Source organism: Carcharodon carcharias, chromosome 16 (assembly GCF_017639515.1).
Source record: "Carcharodon carcharias isolate sCarCar2 chromosome 16, sCarCar2.pri, whole genome shotgun sequence".
NCBI classification, from domain to species: Eukaryota; Metazoa; Chordata; class Chondrichthyes; order Lamniformes; family Lamnidae; genus Carcharodon; species Carcharodon carcharias.
Genome location: NC_054482.1, coordinates 98,495,173 through 98,515,064, shown reverse-complemented (window position 1 = coordinate 98,515,064; position 19,892 = coordinate 98,495,173). Strand labels below are relative to the sequence as shown.

General features: G+C 43.0%; 1 pseudogene; it reads left to right on the top strand.

Moving 5' to 3' along the window:
* Nucleotides 1-4,957: 4,957 nt before the first annotated feature.
* LOC121288970 lies at nt 4,958-6,014 on the top strand (annotated as a pseudogene).
* Nucleotides 6,015-19,892: the final 13,878 nt, after the last annotated feature.

Genomic DNA, 19,892 nt, shown 5'->3' with positions numbered 1-19,892 from the left:
ATTTCAACTATTACCATAGTCTAATGTCATATGACTTTATATCATTGAAGAGAATCATTTTTAGACTTTTTGTATGGGGTGTAATTGTGCTGTAAAATGTTAGCACATTAAAGTATCAATGCATTTGTATGAAACTCCTTTGTGTGCTATTTGAACAAAAGGTAAAAAATGGATGAAATGTAGTGGAAGGGACAATAATTAAAATAATGGCCACAGCAATTTCTTACAAATTGTTTAACCTGTAGCACACTTTCATCTCCCAAATATACTAAGTGACAAATGTAGTCTACAAGTGAGCTTCAGGAATCGGATTTCGGATCCAGCGGTGGATGTCATTTTGGTTGTTCCTGACAGATATGAAATGTTGCAGGGTCAATGCAAGTCTTTCAACTTTATAGCAACCTGCAAATAATCAGCGAGAAAAGCAATACAGGTTGAGCTACAAATTAATATTTTTCCATTTTTGTGCCATATGGACTTGTTAAGAAGATGTTAGCAGATGTTTCCATTTTACTATGTCATAGCTGGTGCTATTAAATCAATAAAATATAAGGGTAAATTATTAAATCAATGTAATATAATGGGTTTTTTTCTAATTTTCTAAACCAGTTTCAGCTGGTCAAAGGAAAACAGTGTTATTATTGCATAATGCAATAACCAAAATAAATTACTAAATAAATCAGTGATTACAGAAGTCAGATGATAGACATAAAAGAAAACTAATTATTTTGTGGACTTAGAATCTTCACTTAGGATTTCTGGATTCTGGGGACCTAAGTTTGTCTTGGTTTGTTCTATCTATGGTTTGTTCCACATACATTCAGGCACTTTATTTAAATGTATGGTACAGTTCCTGACATCTGCTTGGTTCCAACATTTCTTGTCAGTTATTTTGGAACTACAGTGAGTGTTTGTCCTTCATAATGACCATACCATTTCAGCGGAATTATTTAGTTTTCAGAAAGTTTCAAAAACCACTGGTAACCAACTAAGATAGTTTTGTTCGAAGCCAAGGAGATTCACACAAATATCACAGATATAAATAACTTGTGTATTGATCTGCCTGCCTAACGGGCTTAGGCAGAACATATCTGCAGTTATACTGCTGACAGTGCATTAACGATTGATTTGCAGTCAGGCCACTATTGAATTACCTGGTTTTAAAATTCACAGTGTTGCTGAATTGACATTTAGTATAGCACAGGTACACAACAACTGGAAGCATGATGCTTACTCACAATTTATGATATCCGAAATACTGCGGATGCTGGAAATGTGAAACAAAAACAGAAAATGCTGGAAAAACTCAGCAGGCCTAGCAGCATCTGAGGAGAGAGAAACAGAGTTAACTTTTTGAGTCTGTATGACCCTTCTTAAGTCTGTTATCTCTGTTTCTTTCTCCACAGATGCTGCTAGACCTGCTGAGTTTTTCCAGCATTTTTTGTTTTTGTTCCATAATTTTTGATGTCTGAGTATTCACAATATACTCGACCAAACCTTACTACTTGTTGCTCCTTTCACTTCAAGAAGACTTACTACTGTAGACTTCCAAAATCAGGCGAAGACTTGAACACTGGGGAAGATCTTGTGGCATCACTTACACACTGCTCAGCCTGGCATAAGAAAACGCTTGTTGTTTAATAAGGCAGAGGCACTCCTTTAGTTTAACTGGAGGTCTATTTATCAGAAAGATTGAAAGTCTGGTTTCAGTAGTCTGAATGAACTTTTAGCGATTATGCTAAAATTGGTTTCTAACTCTCAAGTAATTTAATAATACCTTATTCATTTAGCACTCCATTAAGTTTGGTGAATGTTTTAGTGTAGTTAGACTGTGATGTAGTTCTGTTTACATTTGGAAACCAATCATGAAGCTTTTCCATGCACTAGGAGGTACTACTGTCCATCATTTCTTCAGCCCTAGAATTATGGATTTTCCAGCACAGGTGACCATTCAGCCCATTTACAAGAATGGAGATAACTTGTCTAATCCCCCATTCCTGGGTTTTTTCTTGTATCTTTTTACTTCTTTCTTTTGAAATACTTACAATTCTGTTTTTAATTATACTAAGGACTGTGCTTCAACAGCTATAATGTGGAGAAGCAGTCCAATATACTCAGGGTGAAACAATTTCTTCTAATTTACCCTTTCATTTTTCTAATAGTAATTTTCAGTCCATGCCACCTTGTGACTGATAGCCAACCAGCTTGAAACAATCTTTTACTGCTCACTCTCAAAGCCTTTCATGCTTTGAAAACCACTATTAGATTTTCCCCTTACTTTTTCTATTCCAATGAAAAAGATCCATTTCCAAGATTTTCTTCACGACTGTAATCTCTTACTTTGCGTATCCTTCTAACCAACTTCAATGTAACCTTTCCTTGACTTAAATATTCCTCCTTCAAAGGAGTGTCCAGAATTTGATTTGGTGTTCAAACTATTGCTGAACAGTGACTTTGTCTAAAATCAACACTGCTTTCTTTTTATATTCAATGTTCCTATGTTTATAAGCAAGAATTCTATTTGCCTTTTTAAGATCTATCTGTATCTTACCATTTACATTATACTTTCTCATAGTCCTACTTTCCCAAAATATACTACACATTTCTCCGCATTGATATGTATCTCCTCATTCCTCTTCATGTCTATCAACTCTATTCCCTTTATTCTGTGATTTCCTAAAGGATCTACAATTATCTATAAAATAAAAGCTGATGTGAAATGTTTGTGAAGCACTTCAGCCGCTCACTTCCTCTTGAACACAAACTGACCTGGTTAGTGAAGAGTAGGAATAACTGGAAGTTCTTGGATTCTTCGATGTAGACAACCAGCTTGAAACAATTTTTTGCGGTCTGTCCGCAAGAATGACCCAAACCTCCCTGTCGCTTGCCATTTTAAAACTCCACCCTGCTCTCTTGCCCACATGTCTGTCCTTGGCTTGCTGCATTGTTCCAGTGAAGCCCAACGCAAACTGGAGGAACAACACCTCATCTTCTGACTAGGCACTTTACAGCCTTCCAGACTGAATATTGAATTCAACAACTTTAGGTCTTGAGCTCCCTCCCCCATCCCCACCCCCTTTCTGTTTCCCCCTTCCTTTTATTTCCAATAAATTATATAGATTTTTCTTTTCCCACCTATTTCCATTATTTTTAAATATTTTAAAATCTTTTATGCTCTCCCCACCCCCACTAGAGCTATACCTTGAGTGCCTTACCATCCATTCGTAATTAGCACATTCGTTTAGATAATATCACCAACTTTAACACCTATGTGTTCTTTTGTTCTATTGTTGTTGACATCTTTTGATGATTTGCTTCTATCACTTCTTGTTTGTCCCTACAACCACACCAGCCCCCTCCACTTCTCTCCCCCACCCAACCCCACCCCCCACCCCCCGCCACACACACACACCTTAAACCAGCTTATATTTCAACTCTTTCTTGTACTCGAACTCAAGTTCTGTCGAAGGGTCATGAGGACTCGAAACATCAACTCTTTTCTTCTCCGCCGATGCTGCCAGACCTGCTGAGTTTTTTCAGGTAATTCTGTTTTTGTTTTGAAACAATCTTTTACTGCTCACTCTCAAAGCCTTTCATGCTTTGAAAACCACTATTAGATTTTCCCCTTACGTTTTCTATTCCAATGAAAAAGAAGAAGTAGACACGTCTTCTTTGGTTATCTTTTATATATTTCATCTAAGATCCTGAGGGGATTTAATAGGGTAGATATTAGGAGGGTTTCCACTTTTGAGAGAGACTAGAATCAGGAGGCACAGTTTAAGAATAAGAGGTCTAGCGTTTAAAATGGAGATGAGGAGAAATTTTTTCTCTCAAAAGGTTGTATGTGAAATTCTCTTCCCCAGAAAGCAGTGGAGGCTGTGTGTTTGCATTTATTCAAGGCAGAGTTAGACAGATTTTTAATAGACAAGGGAGTCAAGGGTTATGAGGAGAAGATGGCAAAGTGGAGTTGAGACACAAACAGACCAGCCATGATCTTAATGGATAGCAGAGCAGGCTCGAAGGGCTGAATGGCTGATTCCTGCTCCTAAGTCCTATGTTTCTATGTCCCATGCTCCTACATGCCTGTAAAAGCTCTTTCTATTTCTCTGAATGTTAACTATCAGTCTTTTTCTATACTCCCTCTTGGGGTGGGATTTTCCAGCCCTGCCCGCTGCCAGGATTGTCTGATCCTGCCGAAAGTCAATGTACTTTTGGCTGGCTGGCCAAATCTCCTGCGATGGGCCCTGCCATGACTGGGCTGGAAAATCCTGGCCTTGGTTTCCCTAACCTCCTTTCTTTCCTTCAGTGTCAGTTTGGTTCGATGGCAATACTCAACTCTGTGTCAGGTTATACATTCAAACTCCACTCGATGACTCGTACAATCCTTCAATGTCACTTCAATGCAATACTGCAACTGTATGAGTTTCGCTCTGTCACATGAGAAATTAAACCATGGCTATATTTGCTCATCCAGGTGGCTGCAAGATTCGATGGGCACATTTTCAAGGAAGACCTAGTAGTTTCCTTAGCCTGTTTGCCAATATTCTTCTCTCGCTGAACACCGCCAAAAGAGACTAACTGGCCATTCATGTCATTACTGTTTATGGCATCTTGTTGTACTCAAATTAGCTCCTACTTTTGTCTAGAAAACAAGAGTGACCACTTTCCAAAAGTGACTAATTGGCTCTGAAGCTCTGTGGGATGTTATGGGTGTAAATGCTGGTTTCTGTTTTATCTTTCAATTCTATTCTTATATTTATCATCGGTTTCTTCTGCATTATACCTGCTGGCCTGGAGTTTGCTTTGTGGATGCAAGTAGAGGTTAGACAAAAAATTGCACCTGAAACTGTATATTATCCTGACACCAAATGGCACAAAATATCCTTGTAAAAGGTAAAATAATCCATGAATCACTCCATTATCCAAGCTTTGTTGAAAAGTAATTGGAACAGAATGAATGGTTCTTAAGGTGCATGGATGGAGAGCCATTAAAATAAAGCTAAAGATTGCAAGGTAAGCACACTGTCCCGCAGATATTAAAATTATTGCCTTTATATTGCTATGTAGAGGTCCGAATTGCCTCAAACTTTTTTCTGACAGATACTGAGCTCTGAATCACAGGAGAAGACTGCCCAAAAGAAAACCTTCAACGCTAGACAATCTTGGAAAGGAGGAAGCTGATTGTAATAAAAAAATAGATCAACAATGCTGAATTAAGTGTGAGTCTTAAATACCACAGCATTCTTATTTCACTTTTATTAATATCAGTTTGAAGGGAAGTTACATAAACAGAGTACAACCAAGCATAGTCATAAGTTTCATGCGCGGACATGCCTATCATCATGAGCACCTTCCTATCTTTGTGCCACAATGAGGTTAACTCTTGAAGCTTTGTCATACTTTCCATGTCTCAACATTGATTAGCTCACCAACATCCCAGACGATACATAAGCAGCTTCTAACTGATGGAGATAGTGCTGGTGATGATCGGTGCATTAACCTACCCCTGAAAAGCTTCATTAAGTGGTGCAATTTAGGATCGCAGGAGGAGGGGGTATAGCCAACACTAGCGCCTGCTTGGTACAATGGAGCAATGTGAATTTTCTATGGAAAAAACATTGTTTGTGTATGAGGGAAATGCTGAACAATGAGAAAATATCAAAAGACATAGAAAGTAACATTGCAGCTGCACATGACAAGATCTCAGAATGTAAAAAGCAGATTTTACAAGAATTCGGAAAAAATTGTCAAGAGTATGATGCATTAGCAAAAGACATCCAACCGCATCCTGATAGACATGAAACCTTACATCAGCTGGATGCACTGGGTAAGGAACTACAACATCTTCCTCACATTAAAGAAAGTGTTGAAGATAAGCTTGAGCTAAGAAGAAAACAGTCCATGTTCTACTCAGCATCATACATGAACTACGTCAAACACTGGAAAGTGATGAGAAATTGTTAGAAGGTGAAGACTCTCCAGCGACTTGCATGGAGATGCAAAATGGACATTAGTGGAACTGCCATTGTGAGCTCTTAAACTCATCAGACTGGCATCTCACTGCCATACTGAAACATTCACCACTAGCAGCAAACGAGAGAAACAGACCAAAGAGCTGGTCTGGACACAGAGACTGTGAAGGAGCAGGGTGTATTTTAGGCCTGTCTGTATCACCTCTTCTTTGATCTATGTTGTTATCAAGGAGGGAAGGCTGGAAGTCATCCATCCATCTCATTGTTAAACACGTATCTTAGAAATTAATAAATGTTAAACGTTTCTTTAAGTTTTACAAAGTTTCAAAATGTTGCGCAGAACTCAAAATGTTAAAATTGTTTCAACTCTAGCTTACAGTTGTTCTTAGCATTGAAAATAAAAAGAAACTGGACTTTGTAGCTGCAGGCATCATGAGGCTTGCTCTGGGACCAGTCTGCTACGTTTCCAACATTACACTACTCTATATGTTACAATTCATTGTACTTCATTGGCTGTAAAGCATCTTCAACATCCTGAGGTTGTGAAAGGTGCTATATAAATGCAAGTTCTTTCTTTAGTTAGTAACATCATTTTAACTAATGCCTCACCTTCAGTACAATCAACTGCTGTCAATTCTCTTTTTTGTCTTGTTCAGTCAGTGTTTTTGGATTTGTGCATTGCCCAGGTAATAAAACACTATTAATATTGCTATTTTAAAACTTTGCAATACCAGAAAATGGATTGGTATAAGTATAGGAATGTGATGACAGAATCAGCAACATTATCAGTAATGTGGCCTTTGCTTATTTATAGATTTGAATCTGGATATGAATAGACGCAGATTACTTATACAGTGTATAAATAACTTTGGGTATCTCATTAAAACATGGCCACAAAGCTCTGAACCACAAATACTCCTTCAAAAGCCATCAACCAGGCATTGTCTATGTGACATGTCCAGTGAAGTGTAACTGAGTGCAAAGACAAAATTTAAATTTTGGACTAACCCTTCTCAAATCTTCATGCATTATGTTAATTGTTCCGTTTTAAACAGGAGTCACAAAGAATGCTTATTCATAAACATAATGGGCTGCAACTTTCGAGGTCCAGGGTGTTTTATTGGGGAGGGGGATACCCCAAAGATGCGCTAGGGAACACCCTCTCCCCACCCCCCCGCTACCTTGGAAGTTCACAGGTAAGGGTTTGCACAGCAATTGTCCAGAAGTGCAAAATTCCCCTGCGAAATTGCCCTGCTTTGGGAACCATCTGAAAATGTGATTTAAATCGCAAACTTTGGATGGTTCTGACTGGGTTACAGCAGTGGTTGCCCAGAATATGTTAGGAGAAGTAAAACCTCTTCTAACTTCTGGGTAGTCACTCTACAGACCCACACCAGCCCCCACACAGGATTTCCCCCACAACCCGACCCCCATTCAACCCGTCAACTCCCCCCAAAAGGATTCCCCAAGCCCCCTGATACCCCAGGGGTCTCTTCCTGACCCCCAGGACTACCACCCACACGGGACCCCGAAGGGAACTCCCCAACCCACTGGATTCCCCCCACCCTCACAGGAAATCTTCCCCCCTCCCACCCAGCAGGCCCGATTCTAACCAGCACCCCTGCCCATCCTGGCTAGACCTGAATCTCACCCCTTCCCCCATCCACAACCATGCCCATCTCTCACCCCCACCCTCGCCGTGCCAGGCCCAACTTTCACCGCCTCCCTCCCTGTGTCAGGCCAGACTCGCCCCCTCCCTCCCCATGCCAGGCTCAACTCTCACCCCACCCACCCCAATGTGGCCTGATCCGACCCAACCCAACACCCCCACCCCACCCAAGGTCTGACGCAACCCCTCCACACAACCCCCCCAAAAGGGCTGACCTGAACCCCCAGCCCCTGAGGCCCAACCCGACACCGCCCCCAACCCTGAGCTGTGGCCCGATGCAACACCCACCCTGCCCCGCCCCACACCCGAGGCTTGACGTCACACCCTCCCCCACCCTCCTGCCACTGCTGTAGCCCAGCTTGACCCCCTAAACCCTCAACCCCCAGAGACCTGACACGGCCTCCCCCTTTCCCCCACCAAGACCCGACCTGATCTGACACCCACTCCCTAGGTGCAGCACAACCCGACACCCTGAGACCGAGCCCCAAGGCCTTATCCAACCCTCCTCATCCCCCCACCTGAGGCCCGACCCGACCTTCCCCCAAACCCTACCCTTTAACCTTAAACAATTACCTCCTCCCTGCCCTGCCAAGGATCTTAAAACCTGGCTGGACCTTTAACTTACCTGGTTTACTTCAGCTAGTGCCGTAAAAAAGGGGCAAGGCCTCCTTGTGTCCAATAGAGCTGCCCTTTGACTCTAGGCCCCGGGGATGTGCTGCACTGCCCAGATCCTGCCTAGCCTGAGTTGGAAGGTCGGGCGAGATAGGATGCAAAAAAAAATTTCACGTAAAAAAACTAGGAGCGGAGTGACAATGCCTAACTGCACCCCAATCAGATTACACGATTTGCAAAAAGTATTTGTTATGATCCCCGGAGAGACCGATAATTTAAAAATAAGAAATTTGAACTTCCAGTTAATAGCTGAATGACACATCATGATTTCACATTTGAATACATTTACTGTAAATAAATGACTAAAACACTACAAACTAAAGGCAACATATATTTTAAACCACAGAATGTAATATCCTATTTTTATTCTCAGCCCAAATGAAGTAATACATTTCACAGGTGTACTTTACATACCTTACAGAATCAATCCAGAGTTATTAGCCCCAGAGGGTTTAATGTTTTTTCTTCTTTTCGAAATCTGGTAACTTGCAATCTTAGAACTTTCTTTCACAGTCAAATTTTCTTTTCCTAGGGACTCTCTCTAGGCAACTCTTTTGAACCAAAGTGCGAGCTTCTACCCGCATACCTGCATGGTGAAGTAGACAGACACTAGTTGCTCCCTCGTTCTTGGATCCAGTAAGACTCCAATGCACTGTCTGTGATACTCAGTGACATTCCAGAAAAGCTTGTAACTTGATCTTTACAATGGCTTCCTCATCATCTTTCCCAATGGCAACATGAATCACATGGTCCTTGTATCTAGATAGAAATGCTAATTAGCTATCCTTGAGTGCTCAACTCTCTTTCATTTTGAAACTAAATGGGCAGTTTAAAACACAAAACAAAAACAGAATTACCTGGAAAAACTCAGCAGGTCTGGCAGCATCGGCGGAGAAGAAAAGAGTTGACGTTTCGAGTCCTCATGACCCTTCAACAGAACTTTTATGCGCCGCCATATGAACACACTCGACCTCTCCCTCCAGCAGCACCGCCGTACCCTTTTTCAAAGCTGCGCGTGCCCCCAGTTTCATTTTATTCTTCGTCTCATCCGACGCCTCAACAAGAAACTTTTTCTCTTAACTTTTTTCTTCTCCACCGATGCTGCCAGACCTGCTGAGTTTTTCCAGGTAGTTCTGTTTTTGTTTTGGATTTCCAGCATCTGCAGTTTTTTTTATCTCTGAGTTTAAAACACAATTGTTTTGGCATTGTCAACACTTCTCTGGGATGTGGAGACTAAGTCTCTATTGTTAACACACAGGCTGCTGCCATTGTCTTCAATCTTATTATCTGAAAAGGGAGAATGTGGAGGGTTATGGGGAGAAGATGAGAGAACGGTACTAAGGGAATTGTTCATTCAGAGAGCTGGTGCAGACACAAATGGCCTCCTTCCACAATTCTGTGATTCTGCACTTCTGAGAAGTGTAAATAACTTTCTTCTCATTAAAACAATCTAAGCTTTCCTTTGACCTTTAACCACCCCAAGCTGTTGTCAAGCAGGTTTCAGAACAGGTCACATGACCCGCTTTGTTTTACCCTAAATTAAAGGCATAGTTCCAAAACGTAACAATCTTATAAACCTGTGGAGAGGAAGACAGAGTTAACGTTTCAAGTCCGTATGACTCTTCGTCGAACTGAAGAGAACTAACTTCTCTTCAGTTCTGATGAAGAGTCATACGGATTCGAAACGTTAACTCTGTATTCCTCTCCACAGATGCTGTCAGACCTGCTGAGTTTTTCCAGCTATTTTTGTTTCTGTTTCAGATTTCCAGCATCCGCAGTATTTTGCTTTTAATCTTATAAACCTTATAGTTGTAACAAAAGGATGCTTCTTAAATTCTTCCGTCAGAACGAAAGGACAATAATTGAATTGGGGTGGCGGAGCTGTATTGTTGCTGGACTAGTAATCCAGAGACCTTGGGTAATGCTCTGGGGACCTGGGTTTGAATCCCATCAGGGGAGATGGTGAAATTTGAATTCGCTAAAGAAAAAATCTGGAATTAAAAGTCTAATGATGACAATGAAACCATTGGTGATTATCTGGTTCACTAATATCCTTTAGGGAAGGAAATCTGCCATCCTTACCTGGTCTGGCCTACATGTGACTCCAGACCCACACAGCAATGTGGTTGACTCTTAAATGCCCTTTGAAATGACCTAGCAAGCCACTCAGTTGAGGGGAATTAGGGATGAGCAACAAATGCTGGCCTAGCCAGCTATGCCCCCATTTCATGAATGAATAAAACACAATCAGCTTGGGGTTCACTGGTCTTCCAGCTGCCAGCATTGTTTCAGTGGGCTCGACAATCTAACAGTTTTGTACACTGGAATAATGGGGCTTTATTGTGACCAAATTAATATATGAGCAATTGACATATAAGGGGCCATGTATCCAAAACTCATCACAAAGCAATAAAATAACAAAGGTGACAAGGACAAACTATCAACATATAGGAAAGCAAACAGTAAATGTTAACAGTAAACGTTCATGTAAAAGTGAAGTTCAGAACCTTACTGGCACCAGTGCACAACATAGCTTTACAATCAACATCAAAAACAGGTTATCTGCTCATTATCACATTGCTGTTTGATCAACCTTGAAGTGTGCAAATTGGCTGCCGTGTTTCCGACAATACAACAGTCTACTTCTTCTTGAGTTCTTTGCCCAAAGGCAGATCCTTGGCGAATATTTACTGAACCATGGGAGATTTCTGGTGATGTCTTTGCTGTGGGGCAGGACAATGACACAGGCACCACCCTCCCCCCACCCCACCCCCATGTATACCTCAGCCAGAATAGGGATTGAACCCCATGCTGTTGCCATTAACCTGATCTGCACACCAGCCATCAAGTCAACTCAGCTAACAGTACACAGCAGTGCCTTTCCCATAACCGTACACAGCAGTGCCTTTCCAATAACCGTACACAGCAGTGCCTCACCGATACCAGTACACAGCAGTGCCTCACCGATACCAGTACACAGCAGTGTCTTTCTCATAACCGTACACAGCAGTGCCTCACCGATACCAGTACACAGCAGTGCCTTTCTCATAACCGTACACAGCAGTGCCTTACCGATACCAGTACACAGCAGTGCCTCACTGATACCAGGACACAGCAATGCCTCACCGATACCAGTACACAGCAGTGCCTTACCAATACCAGTACACAGCAGTGCCTTACCAATACCAGTACACAGCAGTGCCTCACCGATACCAGTACACAGCAGTGCCTTACCAATACCAGTACACAGCAGTGCCTCACCGATACCAGTACACAGCAGTGCCTTACCAATACCAGTACACAGCAGTGCCTTACCAATACCAGTACACAGCAATGCCTCACCGATACCAGTACACAGCAGAGTCTTACCGAAATCAGTACACAGCAATGCCTCACCGATACCAGTACACAGCAATGCCTCACCGATACCAGTACACAGCAGTGTCTTACCGAAACCAGTACACAGCAATGCCTCACCAATACCAGTACACAGCAATGCCTCACCGATACCAGTACACAGCAGTGCCTTACCAATACCAGTACACAGCAATGCCTCACCGATACCAGTACACAGCAGTGCCTTTCTCATAACCGTACACAGCAGTGCCTCACCGATACCAGTACACAGCAGTGCCTCACCGATACCAGTACACAGCAATGCCTCACCGATACCAGTACACAGCAATGCCTCACCGATACCAGTACACAGCAGTGCCTTACCAATACCAGTACACAGCAATGCCTCACCGATACCAGTACACAGCAGTGCCTTTCTCATAACCGTACACAGCAGTGCCTCACCGATACCAGTACACAGCAGTGCCTTACCGGTACCAGTACACAGCAGTGCCTTATTGATACCAGAACACAGCAGTGTCTTACCGAAACCAGTACACAGCAACGCCTCACCGATACCAGTACACAGCAGTGCCTTTCTCATAACCGTACACAGCAGTGCCTCACCGATACCAGTACACAGCAGTGCCTTTCTCATAACCGTACACAGCAGTGCCTTACCGATACCAGTACACAGCAGTGCCTCACTGATACCAGTACACAGCAGTGCCTCACTGATACCAGTACACAGCAATGCCTCACCGATACCAGTACACAGCAGTGCCTCACCGATACCAGTACACAGCAATGCCTCACCAATACCAGTACACAGCAGTGCCTTACCGATACCAGTACACAGCAGTGCCTTACCGGTACCAGCACACAGCAGTGCCTCACCGATGCCAGTACACAGCAGTGCCTTACCGAAACCAGTACACAGCATTGTCTTACCGATACCAATACAGAGCAATACCTTACTGATACCAGTACTCAATATTATCTTATATTATCCATGTCTGAGCCTTGACAATAAATACCAGCAAGCAATTTTACGACAGGGAGCATCACCGCCAAGCCCAAATCTATCCACAATTGGGGTCCACATACTTGCAGCAGGATTGCTATTGTCTCTTTTAACTATGAACACACTGCTTAAGAGCATAAATGCTGAGCTGCTTTGATTGAAAACTATGTAATGCCATCATTGGATAATAATATGGTGACATAATTTTGGTTAAAACAGAGTATGTAATCATGAAATATGCCAGTTGTTTGAGTGGGGCATTTTGAAGTAAAGTACTTGTAATTTACTGTTTCGTCTACAAGTCTTAGAAAGAACAGAAAGTGCATTTGTTTAGTTTGAGTCCCATTTCATGCTATCTTTATGTTCCCAAAACCCTCATTTTGACCACAAATCTCCCCTAATCTCATTGCGCTCCTGTGAACTCACAATAGATTTCAAACTCCATTTCAATACACCCTGTGCTTTTGGGATAAGGCACAGCATGTTTTAAAGCCATCTCACAGTTGTATTTTTCCTTCCTTTATCTTATCAGTGTTATGGACAAGATGGAGGTCAGCTCAAACAGCACTATTTTACTCTTATCACCTGTCCGTAAACAGAAGGTGTTTTGAATTAGTTTGTTTTAAAGATTAAGCGGTGGCGTATTCTGCCCAACCCCTTGATTTTTTTAGTGATCCAATTTTACTAATAATCCACAGCAAAGTCAAGTTAGGATTAACTCAGAGGTTTAGTTTATTTCATACATTCAAAATCCACAAAAGGAGTGTCTGCAACATACTGCTCTGCATTCACACAGTAACAGGGGCGGATAGAGAAAAGGAGGTTGACAGTACAAGGACCACAGAGAAACTGAATATCGGTTCTTGTGAGTTCCAGAGTCCCAAAGCCAGAGTCCAATGAGGGATTCTTTCAGGTAGGCGTTTCGAGTTCAGCTGGCCGGAAACCGATGTTGTAAGATCCGCTTTTCAGATGTTGTTGATGTCGCAAGATGAGGTAGGCACACAGAGATTGAGTCGGTCCTGTAGCTGATGGTACAAAATCCCCCAGCAGAGTCAAGTTAGGTGGTCTGGACAGAGCCAGCTTCTTTGTGGCTTGCCAGTCGGATGGTAAAACAGCAAACTGGGTGTGTAGCTCAGAAAGGTAATATTAAATTGTTCAAAAGGCCAAAGTCTTGGATCATGTGAGCTTCTTTCTTCATAATGACTTCAAAAAGGGATGTTTATCCAATATTTGGAATTGGCTTTGCTCTCAGGACTGATAATATTTCAGCCATGATGGGGTGTAAGGGGTGCCATTTATGTTGAGGGCCTGGCATTTGGGAAGCCATTGTCCCTGTAGACCCACAGACTCCCCTAGCAAGATTGAATTATCAAATGCAAATGGCCTTCCTGTAGCTCCTTTTGAAATTGGTCTGACCAGTCCCAGGTTGTCTGTCAGTAGCTCCTTAGACATAATGAGGTGTGAGATTCCCGAAACTGAGAAAAGAATTCCTCTGTTCTGGAGACTGTTGAGGATAACTTCTAGACATCTTAAAATTGTCTTTGTTTAGCAGAAAAGTCCAGTTCAAAAATAAGAAATATCAATAAAGATAAAGTTTTAAAATATATATAGTGTTGGGTTTCTGTTCCTTGTCAGCAGAACCCCACACCAGTTAAGCATTCTTAAATATTTTCTGTACATTTCCTGTCAGCATTTTACATTTTATTTCGATTACCTCCCTCAGTAAAATTTCTGAACACCTCATTTATATTTCGTTAAATGTAATTCACCTGCACCAACCTTTGAGATATTTCCCAGCATAAGATTAGCTTTGCTGATAGCAACTTCACATGTGCCCTATTAAATAAGACAAACTAATGAAGGCCTCTTTTATTTTGATGTAAGATATGGGTATATATTTGCAATTTTAATCATTGTTTAAGAAGAACTGTCTGCTTCATTCATGATCCCACGATCAGTGGAGATTTATTTTGCTTCTTTTTATAACTATGATTTAAAAAAAACTTTCCCTTCCTCTTCTCCTGGAGGTGCTGGCTTTGTGCTAGAGTACATTTTCAAAAGCACAAGTTCTCCTCCAGTACCTTGCTCAAGAGGACATTCTTCGTGTGTTGACTCTAAATTGTGAGTGACAGGAAGAACTGTTCAGTCAAAACTTACTTTTTTCTTTTGTGTTGTGACATGTTCTGAATGGCTGAATAGCTTATATTGATATGCATTTGAGAGAAGAGACAAGAAGAGTGGTATAAAATTGGTTAAAGTAACAGTGAAAAACCCTGGAAGGACTATCCAATTTTTCAAGTAACCCGCACCGCACCCCCCCCCCCCACCCCACCCCCCCCCCTCCCCCCCCACCCCAACCTCTCTCTCTCTCTCTATCTCTCCGCCCCACACACACACACCTTAAACCAACTTATATTTCAACTCTTTCTTGGACTCGAACTCAAGTTCTGTCGAAAGGTCATGAGGACTCGAAACGTCAACTCTTTTCTTCTCCGCCGATGCTGCCAGACCTGCTGAGTTTTTCCAGGTAATTCTGTTTTTGTTCGGAATTAAAGTTCTTTATATCAGACATGGAGTTTTCACTTCTACGCTTGCAAACTTGTGTTGCCCTGTTAAAATCAATGAATGGAAAAATGGAGGCTAGTATGTGCTGAAGTAGAAGCCTTTGGTTATTGGATAAGGAGGGTTTTTTTGGATATGCTATTTGAGATATGTGTTGAAGAAGGAAAATCCACATTTTTCTTATTTATTATGTTTTTAGTTCTTGCTATTATAGCACCACCGTTTATATAGCTGTTCAAGATTTTAGGTAACTTTGCTATATTTAATCTTTCTCATGTTAATCTTTGAAAATAATAACTTTTAATACATTTGCACAAAATATTGTATTTCTAACCTGTAGCTATGCAGGAACCATAGATTAAAGTGTAAACCATGTTACTTATGTTTTGAAACAAAAACAGAAAATGCTGGAAAAACTCAGCAGGTCTGACAACATCTGTGGAGAGAAAGACAGAGTTAATGTTTCGAGTCCGTATGATTCTCCTTCAGAGCTCTAAAATGCTCAAAATGCTAATTCTGTCTTTCTCTCCACAGATGCTGTCAGACCTGCTGAGCTTTTCCAACATTTTCTGTTTTTGTTTCAGATTTCCAGCATCCACAGTATTTTGCTTTTTTAAACTTATGTTTTGGTTTGTTGAAAAGAATGTTTATTTTGAAATTGTCTGCTTGTTTGCTTTCTGTAATGATAGCCTGGTCTCTTGACTTTATGCAAAAATAAAAGTTAATGGAAACATTCAACTGACTCATGCCTAATTGAGAGAGAATGAGTTAGGGAAAGAGTAATGCGCAAGAAGAGATGGAATGTACAAAAAACAAATATAATAAAATAACTTCAGAAAAACAAAACATTGATTATCTGTAAAAAAAAATCCCCACCCCCTCCTAATCTTGTCCAGTAAGAGCCTATGGACAGTTATCAAGAATGGGAATTCCTGACAATTTTTTCCCTTGTTGACCACTAGGAAGGGGAAAGTTTCAGTTTCTTAAATGTCTTAATTACCTGAGTCATCAAAAGAGTTCCTTAATGGAAATCTCTGTTGCTAAAGATAATCATATCAAAACACGATCCAATCTGGATCTAGCTGATGCAAGTTTAATTCATGGGTGCAGATCAGGTTCTAATTAGGTCAACGAATGAAAAACAAACTGATCAAGTTTCACAAGTCTTCCTTGTGCTTTCCCACCACACAGATTTGGCACTTAATTCTAAATTGTTCAATATTTGTTAGAAAATATTTGATCTTAATTTATAATCAGGTCTGTAGTTCACTATAACAGCGTTTACTTTGAGTTTTCGCAATAATGTATAGTAATGTCATATGCTAATTTTAATTTCACTTAAAAAGGGTTCACTCACCTCTGGCTGACCGCCCAATTGGAGCCACTTCCCATTCATGACTTTCTTTCATGAGGATTTTGCAGCTGAAGCAATTGTCTATGTACACTCCTCGTAGCAGACGTAATGTACAAGAATGCTCCACTCCAGTTAATTAACTTGTATGCCCTGGCACAAAAGGGCGACCTCCAGGCCGGTCATTCTGGGCAGTGACTTCAACTGCATCACCATGTGGCTGGACGATCCGGCAGGGCCGACAGCAGATTGGATGCTACATCCAGATCCCTGATGGAAACAGTTAAGGATGCCAATCTGCACAATGTCTTCAGCAACCCTGCAGACAGAGTGCAGCGTAGATACACATGGTCGCGGCCAGACGGGTCCATCTGTTCCAGATAGACTTCCTGTTTGTGTTCCAAGCATTCGCAGTCAGATCCACCGACATCAAGCTGGTGTTCATCTCTGACCACTGCCTCCTACTGGCTGACTGTCACTTAGATGAAGACCAGAGAGTGGCTGGGGGGCATGGAAGCTAAATGTGCAACTGCTGACCCCAGAGAACATTGAGGAGCTCAAGAGGGATTACAATGATTGGAGAACCATGAAACCCCACTTTGAGTCCCTGACACACTGGTGGGAAGCGATCAAGGTAAACATCAAGAGGTTTTTCATCCTCAAAGGCGCCCAGAAAGCTAGAAAGGAACAAAGGGAAATCTCCCGACTCCAGATAAACATGCAGAATCTGCTCTGGTTGCAGTCGATGGGGGTCGATGTCAAGGAAGAACTCCAAGAGGTGAAGAGCCAGCAAGCCTCACTCTTTGCCTAGGAGGCTTCCAAGATCATCTTCCGTTCCAGAGTCCACTCTGTGGAGCAGGATGAGACGTGCTCACGTTTCTTCTTCCAAAAGGTACACAGAGAGAGCTCTGTGATTAGCAGCCTGAAGGAAGAAGATGGCTCAGTAAAGTCATCTCAGCCTGACATTTTGAGGATCAGCAAATCCTTTTATGCCGGATTGTATGACGTGAAGCCCACAGACAGCACGGCCTCCCAGACCTTTCTGTCCTCTATCATGGAGATCTTAGGCAATATATAGTACACAGGAGAGCCTGGACAAACTGCTGACGAACTGACTAAGGCCCTTGAGCCCTTCGGGAAGAGTAAAACTCCCGGATGCGATGGCTTGCCGGCGGAGTTGTATTTGGCTCTGTGGGACTGGATTGGCTCAGACCTGCTAGAAGTGTACGAGAGTATGCTCCTGGCCGGCAGTATGTCAGAATCCATGAGGAAAGGCATCATCACTCTCATCTACAAGCACAAGGGTGAAAGGGAGGAAATTAGAAATTGGCGACCCATTTCACTGTTGAATGTGGACTATAAGATTCTGTCCAAGGTCATTGCCAATTGGGTCAAGTCCGCTCTGGAATTGGTGATCCACCCTGACCAGACCTGCACTGTGCCGGGCAGGAAGATCTCTGACAGCCTCGCTCTGCTCAGGGATATGATTGCCTATGTGCATGACAGGGATGTGGATACCTGCCTCATCAGCCTGGATCAGGAGGCCTTTGACAGATTATCGCACACCTACATGGTGGATGTGCTATCCAAAATGGGGTTTGGGGAGGGAATTCGCAATTGGATCCAACTGCTCTACACTAACATCAGTAGCACAGTCTCAATCAATGGGTGGGAATCAGATAGCTTTCCTATTAAATCTGGAGTCAGGCAGGGCTGCCCTCTCTCCCCTGTCCTGTTTTTGTGTTGCATAGAACCCTTTGCTGAGTCCATCAGGAAGGATCCAGGCATAAGAGGAGTGATGATCCCAGGCAGTGGAGGCACTCAGGTCAAAGCCTCCCTGTATATGGACGATGTCTCCGTCTTCTGCTCGGATTCCCTGTCGGTGCGCAGACTGATCCACATCGGCGACCAGTTCGAACTGGCCTCGGGAGCCAAGGTAAATCGTGGGAAGAGCGAGGCCATGTTCTTCGGGAACTGGGCTGACCGATCCTTTGTCCCCTTCACTGTCAGGGCTGATGGCCTGAAGGTGCTGGGGATATGGTTCGGAGGGACCAGGGCACGCGTTAGAAACTGGAAGGAGTGAGTGTCTATGATGAAAAAAAACTTGGCATGTGGGAGCGACGCTCCCTCTCCATTGCGGGTAAGAACCTGGTCATCAGGTGTGAGGCACTCTCGCTGTTGCTGTACGTGGCGCAGGTCTGGCCCATTCCAGACTCCTGCGCGATGGCGATCACCCGAGCCATCTTCCGCTTTATCTGGAGGTCGAAAATGGATCGTGTCCGCAGGGACGCGATGTACAAGCCTCTAGATAAAGGGGGAAAAAATGTGCCCAACATCACCCTCATACTGATGGCCATTTTTGTGTGCGGCTGCATCAAGCTGTGCGTAGATCCGTGGTACGCAAACACCAAGTGTCACTACGTGCTGAGTTTCTACCTGTCCCTGGTGTTGCGAAGGATGGGTCTGGCCACGCTGCCGCGGAACGCTCCAAGTAGTTGGACCGTGCCTTATCACCTGTCCCTCGTGGGAAAATTTATGCAGAGAAACACCTTTGACCAAAAGTCCATCAGGCAGTGGTCAGCACGTAACGTCTTAGAGGCCCTGAGGGAAAAGGAGAGGGTGGATGCTGTGGGATGGTTCCCTGAGCAGACTGACAAAGTCATTTGGCAGAACGCTTCAGAGCCAGAACTTTCTAACAAGCACCAAGACGTAGCTTGGCTGGTGGTGAGAAAGGCCCTCCCCGTCAGATCCTTCCCACACGCCAGGGGTCTCACCCCCTCGGCACGTTGCTCTTGAGGTGGCTGTGGTGGGGACGAGACCATTGTTCACCTCCTTGTGGATTGTGCCTTTGCAAAGAAGGTCTGGAGAGAGATGCAGTTGTTTCTGTCGAGGTTCATCCTGAGCAGTTCTGTGACACAGGACTCTGTGCTCTACGGGCTGTTCCCAGGGACACACACCGAGACAAACATCAGCTGCAGCTGGAGGATCATCAACTCAGTGAAAGACGCTCTTTGGTCTGCCCGAAAGTTGTTGGTCTTCCAGCGCAAAGCGCTGTCCCCGACTGAGTGTTGCAGACACATTCCAATGTCTTGGACTACGTGCTGAGGAACGCATTAAAGTTTGGGGCAGCCGCCACAAAGGCGCAATGGGGAAAGGTCGCTGTCTAAGACCTTTCTGCCACAGTGCACCGAGGGGCTGGGAACTGTTGAGAGCCCCTCGGGCTGTACAGCTCAAAATGAATGTCTGCATTGAATGCTAATTGTATTATAATTGTATTGAAGCACCTCAGAGTGCAACATGATGTAT